This window comes from Micromys minutus (assembly GCF_963924665.1).
Source record: "Micromys minutus genome assembly, contig: SUPER_9_unloc_1, whole genome shotgun sequence".
Taxonomy (NCBI): domain Eukaryota; kingdom Metazoa; phylum Chordata; class Mammalia; order Rodentia; family Muridae; genus Micromys; species Micromys minutus.
The window spans coordinates 800,334-810,485 of NW_027667991.1; the positions used below are offsets into that span (position 1 = coordinate 800,334).

At 40.5% G+C, this 10,152-nt stretch overlaps 1 pseudogene across 1 annotated transcript; it reads left to right on the plus strand.

The window, feature by feature from the left end:
• The first annotated feature begins 1,431 nt into the window (after positions 1-1,431).
• On the plus strand, positions 1,432-9,489 carry LOC308425014 (terminal uridylyltransferase 4-like; annotated as a pseudogene). Its single transcript has 4 exons — positions 1,432-1,711; positions 3,014-3,114; positions 7,168-7,615; positions 9,191-9,489. The product of its transcript is annotated as a terminal uridylyltransferase 4-like (transcript).
• Positions 9,490-10,152: the final 663 nt, after the last annotated feature.

Consider the following 10,152-nt stretch of genomic DNA (forward strand, 5'->3'; position numbering starts at 1 on the left):
GGTTGTCCTAGAACTAGTGCAGGTCCCCAAGCGTTGGGACTTTAGTCCTGTACCACAATGCCCGACACAATAAACTTTCAGTAAATGTGCTCAGTTCTTTCAATATTTTACAATTTTATCTGGGAGTGTGAGTACATGTCAGAGTGCACACGTGAAGTCAGAGGACGACTGGGTGTCATTTTTTGCCTCCCCTTTGTTTTGTGCGTCTCTTATTCACTGCTGTGGATGCTAGCTTAGATGACTAGTAAGCTTGTGACATTATCCTTTCTCTGTCTTCCATCTGCCAGTAGTGGCCTGCTTGAGTTACTGCTGCAGGCACCAGCTCTGAATGTGGGTTCTGAGGATATGAACTCAGAGTCAGGTCTGCACAGCAAGGGGTTTACCCCAAAGTCATTTCCTCAGCCCTAACAGTTGTCCTTTTTTGTTGTTTCATGGATAATCATCGCTCTGTGATGGTTCTGAGTGATCGTTTTCTGTTTGATAGACTGGTTTGCCAGTTTGAAAAAGCAGTACTCCAGCTAAATTTGGGATAGATATCCTATAGAGCCTTTCCTCTATTTATTTTCAAGTTGGCCAACCCAAGAAACATTACCTGGTTCTTTCTCATTCCCTATCCTCTATAAATTTTGGCATAAGGACTTTTTAAGACTACTCTTAAGGCTTCAGTGTTTCAGTAGGTACTTGTTCATGTGGTAGGAAAAAGGTCACCTTGGCCTCATACCTGTAGCCGAGGCAAAATGATGTCACAGACTCTCTCACTGTGCAGTAATTCATCAATGAACTCATCTACATGCATCAGTTCAAACTCTGGAAGAGAAAAACAATTAGATTAAGAAATCTGGAAATGACTTAAGTTACCTAAAGAGTAAAAGAATCATGAGCTTTTATATGAAGCTCCCTCCATGCAACACCTCTTTCCTTCCTTCCTTCCTTCCTTCCTTCCTTCCTTCCTTCCTTCCTTCCTTCCTTCTTCTGAGACAAGAACTGAAAGTAGGGCTTTGAGATTGCCTAGCTAGTATTTTGTCACTAAGGTAAATCCCCAACTGTAGCTCCCTACTACTGGGCTAAGTCCCCTACCCTGTGTCTTAGCTCTTTAAGAATGATTTAATCACATTTATTATTTACTTATTACATGCCCATGCACACGTTTTGCCACACTATATGTATGGAGGTCAGAGGGAAACTTTCCAGAACCTGTTCTCTCCTACCATATGGGTCTCAGGCTTACACCCACCATCCCAGTAGTGGCAGGAAGATCTTGAACTTGAGGCCAGTGGCTTTTACATAGCAGGCTGTATAGTGAGAGACTGTCTCAAAAATTAAAGAAACAGACAAATGATTTCATAAAACAACAACAATACTTATTTTTTGTCATGATTTGGGTATGTTTTCATTAGAAGTAGCTTTTTGAAAAAATAACAGCATAGAATTATGTATGTTAGTCCATTTTTCATTATATATGGTTTAGTTTGTTTTGCAAATCATCAGTTTGTAAGTTCCTGGCTCCACATTATTGGTATCAGCACTTTACTGTTTAGACTAAAGAAGAAAGACAGTGAAGAAGAGAAAGAAGGAAATGAAGAAGAAAAAGACTCCTGGGACCTTCTTGACTCCCGAGACCTTAGGTGTTTCATATGTGGAGATGCCGGACATGTTCGCCGGGAATGCCTGGAGGTCAAGATGGCCCACCAGAGGAATAGTAGTGTGTCAGGTAAGAAAGGATTAAAAAATTGCAAATCTTAATTTGCTTGTTGCTAGGGAATCAACCCAAGTCTGTTATAACAACATGGTTTACTACTGAGCTACAGCCCCAGTACTAGTACATTTCATTTTGATAACAGTTTTGCTATTTAGTTCAGGCTGCCCTAAATTTGTGGTCTTCTTTCATCAGCTTCCATGGAATTACACATGTATAACACCTGGCTTAACATATTAATTTTTAAGTAATGTGGCCCAAGATTTTAGTTTAATAGGAGTACAAATCTGCAATATAAAAGGCTCTGGTTTTGATGCTCTACAGTGTCAAATTTAAAATAAAAAAACAAAACAATTTACATGAGAGATTGGAAAATATTTTTTAAGCCAACTATCCCTGAGACAGAAACAAGCAGCTTGTTTGGCTACATAACAAGACTGTTTCAAAAAACCTGGTAATTAAGAGTAAGAGCCTGGGAGACATGCTCAGCTGTTACTTGCTGCTCTGCTAGGGGACCTGATCAGTTTCTAGCATCTTGGATAGGCAGTGAAAAAAGTTGCCTGGAAACAACTTCTGCTGCACAGGATTTGGTTCCACCTTCTCACCTTTATGCATCTGGTGCATACATGTAGGCAAAACATTAATACTTATGAAGTAAATTATAATAAAATAAAAATGTATAATAAAAATTTTAATAAAATAAAAGTTATATACAAAAAAAAAACAAGGAGGAAGTGAATACAACTTAGTGGTAGAGTCCCTATGCAATGCTCTGGCTTTGATCTCCGCATGGGCTGGGCAAGAGAACAGTGGACACATCATTAAAAGAATCATTGCTTAAAAGTTTGCTTTAGTATGATCTTTTGAGAAATATATATCTATTGCTTATGTAGAGTATATTGCTGTACTTGATCAATGCCAGCCTTGTTTCAAAAAGTATAGCTTGATAAAATTTATAGACAAGAAATTGTTAAAACACTGGAGTTTAGGGTCGTAGCTCACTGTAGAGTGCCTGCCTTACACATGAAATCCTGTGTTCAACCCACAGTGCCACAAAAAAATGCCATTAAAATCAGTGTTCTTTAATTTTATTGATGTCTGTTTATTCATTTCTATTACTTCCCGTGAGGTAGGTTTGTCTGAGACAGTCTCATACTCTCTCCACAGTGCTGGCATGGAACTCACTGTGCAGGTTCCCTTCTAGTTCACAGAAATCATCTGCCTCAGTGCTTCAAACATTGAGATTACAGGTGTGAAACAACTTACCTACCTGCTTTTTCTGTATCTTGATTTTTTTTCTGTGATGTCTTCTCTCAGCAGCCCAGCTGGTCCGTAATCTTGTCAATGCTCAGCAGGTGGCTGGTTCAGCCCCACAACAGAGTGACCAGTCCATGAGGACTAGACAGTCTTCAGAATGAGTGAGTACTCCGCCTATGAATGAGTTTGACAGGAAGAGAACTACTTTTCATGTGTCTTAGTTTCTTTTCCTGTTAATATAATATACCATCAAAAGCAACTTAAGGGAGAAAGTATTTATTTTAGTTTACATTTCAAAGTCCGGTCTGACAAGGCAGCAGGAGCTCGAAACAGCTGTCATATCACATCCAAAGAAAGTGAGTAGAAAGGCATGAATGCACACTCATCTTCTTCCCATTTTATACAGGCCAGAAACGGGAACCTGTTCAGTGGTATGCCCAAAGACATCCATCTCTCCTGGATTCTAGATTGATGTTGACATTTGTCTTAGGGTTTTATTGCTGTCAAGAGCAACCATGATCATGGCATCGTGTAGGAAATTTCTTGTAAGGAAAATATCTTAATTGTGACTTGTTTATAGTTTCAAAGGTTTAGTCCATTATTGCCATGGTGTGAAACATGGCAGCATGCAGGCAGACATGGCGCTGGAGAAGAGGCTGAGAGTTCTACACCTTGATTTGCAGGCAGCATAAAGAAACTGCCATGTTAGTCTTAGCTTGAACATATGAGACCTCAGAGTCCATTCTACAGAGACCACACCACAGAGACATTTTTCTTTTCCAACAAGGGCACACCTCCTAATAGTCTTATTCCCTATGTGCCAAACATTCACACATATGAGGTTATGAGGGACATTCCTGTTTAAATAGGTAACACCAACCATCACATCATATGTAATACCAAAGATCACATAATAATTTGCAGAGTTGTCCTTATTAGGCCCATAAGTTAAAGTAACATCTATGTTCCTATTAATAATAATGTAGCTATTTAACTTATCTGAGCCTGCTTTCTCATTTTCATAATAAAATAACTAATATGGAGGATTAAGTATTGCTGTTGCATAGTAGTAAAGTATCCTTTTCTCATTGCATATTCTTCTTTTGTTGCTGAGCCTAGCTGTAAAAATTTATATTTTCATTTGCTAGCATAAATTCAATTTTAGTTTCTAATGACTAAATGTAGGAAATGAAACATGCGTTTTATGTATGTTTTTAAGTATGTTCAAAAAGATAAAATTATACCACTGTGAATATGTTTTGTTGATTTTTACCAAAAGAGAGGTTGGGAGCTGGGGATGATGATAGATTGTAGGGAGCCATTGCTGCCAATAGATGGCGCCAGCTTCCCGCCTATTATTCAGCCAACAAAACCTTTCTCCTCATGGTGCTCAAATACCACATAAGTCACAGCCCACTCTAGGGGCATGCTTATGAGCTACTGGAAGATGCACCAATCAGGTAGCAACACAAGTCTCTTAGGCATATATAAGCAGTGCATTTTTCTTCCACGTGAGAGTCTCCAGCTCAGAGTGCTGTACAATAAAGGTTGTTCGCAGAAGAATCCTGAACATTTTTTCTGAACATTTATTTGAATTTTTCTACTGTTTATTCATGTTTTTGTTTTTGTTTTTTTGTAAATATGGCATATTACTCAAGGTTGTCTTTAGAACAGAATTGATAGAATAAAAGAGAGAGAGAGAGAGAGAGAGAGAGAGAGAGAGAGAGAGAGAGAGAGAGAGAGAGAGAATGTGTGTGTTAAGAGCTGGAGAGATGGCTCAGTGGTTGAGAGCACTGACTACTCTTCCACAGGTCCTGAATTAAATTCCCAGCAACCTCATGGTGGCTCACAACCATCTCTAATGGGATAAAATGCCTTCTTCTGGTGTGTCTGAAGGTAGCTACAGTGTACTTATATAAATAAAAATAATTTAAAACATTTTTAAGTGGCTTACAGCTTATGGTCTGCTTAGTCCAGTAATGGCTGTATCCTGACAAAAAAGCCAAGAATCTGGTAGTTGTTGAGTCCTAGAATCTAGATGTTTCAGCAGTCACATTCTGGTGCTAGAGGTCCTAAAGAGCAGCCAGTTTTCAGCTCACATTGGAATTTCAAAAAAGGAGATTCTAGCACCAGAAAAGAACTGGTTCAGGAGAGATGAACCTGCTAGTGAGATTGAGGGCAAGCAGAAAAAAGTCTCTCACATATTTGCATACCTGCTGGGGTTTTAGTTACTTTTTAATGTAGTCAAGTTATCAATCAAAGTTAGCCATACTACATAGTCATTGTTGTTGTTTTGTAATAATGTTGGGAATTCATTTCTACTTGGGTAGTTGTTTCATAGTCCTTTATTTGCCTATATATTAACTTCTTTCTCTCTCCAATCTCATGCCCTGGCTTTTCTAGAGCTCACAGTGCAGATCAGGCTGGCCCAGAACTCCACCTCTTCCCCTGAGTGCTAAGATTGAAAGTGTTTACCACCATGTCCAGATTTGTATATTCTCCTCACCTCACATCTGGATGTGTCGTGAGTGAGAATATAACTTGTGAAAGACCAGAATATCAAATGAGAATTCAGATGTTATCGCACCTTTTAATTAGTTTTATCAGTGTTTTCTTTTAGTAGTTTTTTTCATTATTATTAAATCAGAAAAATTTTAAATTTCAAGTTGATTATATTTCTTGTTCAAATTTTCAGTGGTTTTGTACTGCTCTTGTATAAATTGCATAAATTATATGATAAATAAAACACAGGCACCCTCATTGCCTTGTTTCTGTTTTAGTTGGTTCTTGTTTTATAATGGAGAGAACTTGGGCTTGATCCGAAAGCTGGCAGGCATACTGGTCATTGTATAATTTTTTACATGATTTAGTTCTAGTTTTTGTGCATTAGTGTCTTGCCTGCATGCATGTCTGTGTGAGGATGTCAGAACTCCTGAATTTGGAGGTGAGACTTTCTCTGGGTAGCCCTGATCTTAACAAATCCACCTGCCCCCCCTCCTGGGATTATTTCTGTGTAGTTCTTAAGCCTCAGATACAGTATTCCCTTAGCTGTGTACTACACTATTTAACATCTTTTAGATTTCATTTATTTTACACAGTTAAGCATTTTCATGCCCATTGTCTCAGTTAGGGTTTTATAGCTGCGAAGAGACAGCTTTACTATGGTAACTCTTATTAAGGAAAGTTAATTGGGGCTGGCTTACAGATTGAGAGGTTCAGTCCATTATCAGCCTGGCAGGAAACCTGCCAGCATCCAAGCAGGCAGACATGGTTACTGCAGAAGCCATGAGTTCTACATATAATCTGAATGCAGCCTGGGCAGAGCCTGAGCATAGAAACCCTCAAAGCCTACCTACACTTCCTCTAAGAAGGCCACACCTATTCCAGTAAGGTTATACCTAATAGGGCCACTCCCTTCAGCCAAGCATTAAAACAACCGGGCCAAACCTCTTCAGAACATCACATTCATAGACCTTCTGACATGTTATTTCTGTTGCTAAGTATTCTTTCCTTCTCTGAAGCTTCTTAATTTTCGATTTGCTTCTATTTACCTTTTAGTCTCAGGTAAAGGTTACTTAATCTTGGAAAGTCTTTGATTTCTACTTTTCTTCAAAAGTGGAAGTTAGGTGTTTCTGTTTATCAAACTATACTATAAATGATACTTTTCTTGTAGAGAGCATTAGTCTCAATAAGCAGCCCATTTTGCTAGGCTTTATCCTCCGGCTTGCTTAGACAACACATATAATACACTAGCAAGCCTGACTTTCTAATTATATAGTCTTTATCATAGTAAAAATTGTTATACTGTGTAATTTTTTTCCTACTCCCCGATTTCTTATGCAGTAAACATTTAAACATCACGAAGGCATAGATGCATATTCAGTACCTAGTAATACTGCCTAGTATACACAATTGTTCAGGGGCTGAATGGAAGGGGATGTGAGTAATTTATGTGTTGGTTTCTAGTTTACAAAGGACATATGGTGTTCATGATGCTAGGTTTTCTCTTTTTTTTCCCCCTTGAACGAAGGGGGAAAAAACAGCTTATGAACCATTACTCAAGTGAGAGAATTTGAGCACCTGGGGAAAAATTTTATCTTCATGTAATAGGAAATTTTATTATTTGTTATAAATATATAGTTCTGTGTCTAATGTTCTAATAAAATAACTATTTTAATAATCTTAATTTTTAAAATTATCCTTTTTTCCTGCAGTCTGATTCACCATCCTATTCTCCTCAGCCTCAGCCTTTTCCACAGACTTCTCCCCAACCATCTGCTCTTCCCCCACCTCCATCCCAGCCAGGATCCCAGCCTAAGCTTGGCCCACCCCAGCAGGGAGGCCAGCCCCCTCACCAGGTTCAGGTGCCCTTGTATAACTTTCCTCCATCACCTCCAGCTCATTACTCACCCATGCACGGGATGGGATTATTGCCCATGCACCCCCTCCAGATCCCTACCCCGTCATGGCCCATCCATGGCCCAATGCTACACTCTGCACCTGGCAGTACCCCCAACAATATTGGCTTGAGTGATCCCAGCATCATCTTCGCACAGCCTGCTGCCAGGCCCATGGCAATCCCTGGCTCATCTCATGATGGACACTGGCCTCGTACCGTGGCACCCAATTCCCTGGTGAACAATGGTGCAGTGGGTAATTCGGGTAATTTCCCTTTTCTCTTCCTTTTATATTTGGTTGTGGAAAGGTTGGGTGGTTAGTATTATTTGTTGATCATGTGGTAACAATGAGAAGAAAGGAAGATTAGCTGTATTTATGAAGATAAAATATAAAATTAAACTGTATAGACTTTAGATACAGACTAATCAACATTTGGATCTTGTTTGCCATTTCTTACAGTGTCTTGAGATTATTGCTCTATGTATTTCTTTCACTTCTAAAATAAGGATATGAATAGCCTCTAACAGGAATGTTGAATATTATATAATGCTTACAGCTATTAGTTTTATTGTTTTCCTTTTCACCTTCACCTCACTTGGTGTAGATATTATTAGCAATCATTTGAAAAATGATCTAATCAAGAGCCTGTGCAATTTCTCCACTCAGAATTGTTGAGACTAGCCTAGGCTAAATGAAATCGTCTCCCCACGAACAAAAGCCTAACAGAAAACCAGGTGTATTTGGGGCCAGCTTGAGATGCTATCCCCCATTTTGGGGTGGTGAAATTGAAGTAGAATTAATAAACATGATGACTTTAGTTTGGTTTCTAAGATTTACATGGTAGAAATGATGGCACCAAGGCGGGATGTCCTGTCACTTTTTCCACAGATATTTCGTGGGTACTGGCAGACACTCACATACACTGGCAGGATTAATTGCTTAGCCTGAGCTACAACAAGGCTCTGCTTCAAGACACATTCTACCCACCACACACATCTTCTCTGTTCTTCACCATCCCACCACTTCCACTTAGCCTTCCTCCCACCTGCCTCCCACAATACACAAACTCCTTTAAGTAAGGAGCACATCACAGGTACTGAGGTGAGACACAACATCAGATGAAGGCCAAAGGTTAAAGATCTCTGGCCTTGTAACTCTCTAAGCTAATGGCCTCTGGCAGTTTAACTCTTAAGAGTTAACTGTCCTGTGGTTAAAAGTTTCTGGTTTCTAGTAATTAAGTCCTGTTGGTAGCAGCATGGGATTAAGGAAAGAAGGGTTAGTTACTTGGCTCTTTTTTTCTCTGGTTCAAGGGTCTCTACCTGACCAGACTAGAATTCAGGAATTCATTAACTCTTTATGAACCAGAGAGAAAAGGAAAGAAAAAGCACAGTGAGAGTTGGGGGGAGAAAAGAAAGTCTAACAAACCTTTATTTCTGTTCTCAGGATTAACACTTTCTCTAAAAATTACCTCATATAACTGTCAGAACCATTACAGCAGGATCATTAATTATATGATTTTCTAAATGCTCTTACACTCCATATCTTTATAGTAAGTTAAAGGCAATAGTTGATGTCATAATGTTGGAGGAGTTACAATAGAAATGTTTACATGTCTTCCCATACAGACTAGTACCTGGAGTTCTGGTGGAGAGCACAGGGAGCTCAGTGGTGTGGCCTCCTTCCACTCGGGCCACCCACGGCCTCTGCCCAGGCCAGGTGAGCCTTGGGGGGCCCAGGAGCAGCATCTGTCCCCTTCCTGTGGACAGTAGGAGCCAGAGCCCTAGGGGCAAGCACTGGCTGGGCTCCCTGCTATTCTGCAGCAACTCTTTTCCTGCCAAGGATGTGCATGGATGGAGGAGGCCTCTGTGCAAGGCCTTCAGGACTCTCCTGGCCCCCTACTGTGCAGGGTCGGCTCCACAGAGAAGCCCAAGCCAGGCCTTCGAGGATGTCTCTGGGTGGTGGCGGGCATGGCATGCGGGAAAAAATGGGGCCACCTGAAAGCCAAGGCTGGCCCCTCGGGCTTCCGCGGCCTGAGGCAGTGGGTCTGCCGGAAGAACACTCTGCCATCTCCGGAAGGGGATCGACCCTGGACGAGCTCTCAGACCTGGATGAACAGAGGACTCGATGGGCCTGGATGAAGATGAGCGGAGTCCTGAATAGCTGAGAGAAGAGCAATCGATTCTTGGGCCGCAGGTCTTGCTTCCACCCAAGAGAAGCCAAGAGGGGACAACCGCTTGTGGACAATCAGTAACGCTGGTGAAGACTTACCTGCCTCTGAAGAAGGCCTGTGTATATAATATGAAAAAGCTGCTCTCAACATTTCCCCCTACCCTTTTTAACTTTTGGCTAAATCTGGACATGTAGCTGTAGAGATTGCAGACGAAGGGTAGAGATAGATCACCTGTATACCCAGTTGTCATAAAAAGAAGATCGTAGACTCATCCTCTGCATTGATTTTTGAAATGGAAATGTTTAGGCCTCTTCTAGAAAGACCCAGGAGCAACATTCATCCCTGTTTGTCTGTAGGTTAGAGGACCCAGCAGGAGGAGGAAGTGGTCTGGAGCCAGATTGGTCAGGGGAAGAAGACCTGTGTCTCTCTCACCCCCCAACGCCTTCTCTCTTGTGTATGCATTTTATTCCTCATTTACCACCCACCCCCATGTTTATGTGTGTATTTGAATATGCCAGGTTTTCTTCTTCTTCTTTTTTTCTCTTTTGGAAATGTTTTTCTAGCTGCTCTGAAGTTCCTGACATTTTATAAGAAGCATTCTGTAAATACCTTTTTGTTAGGATTTATTTGA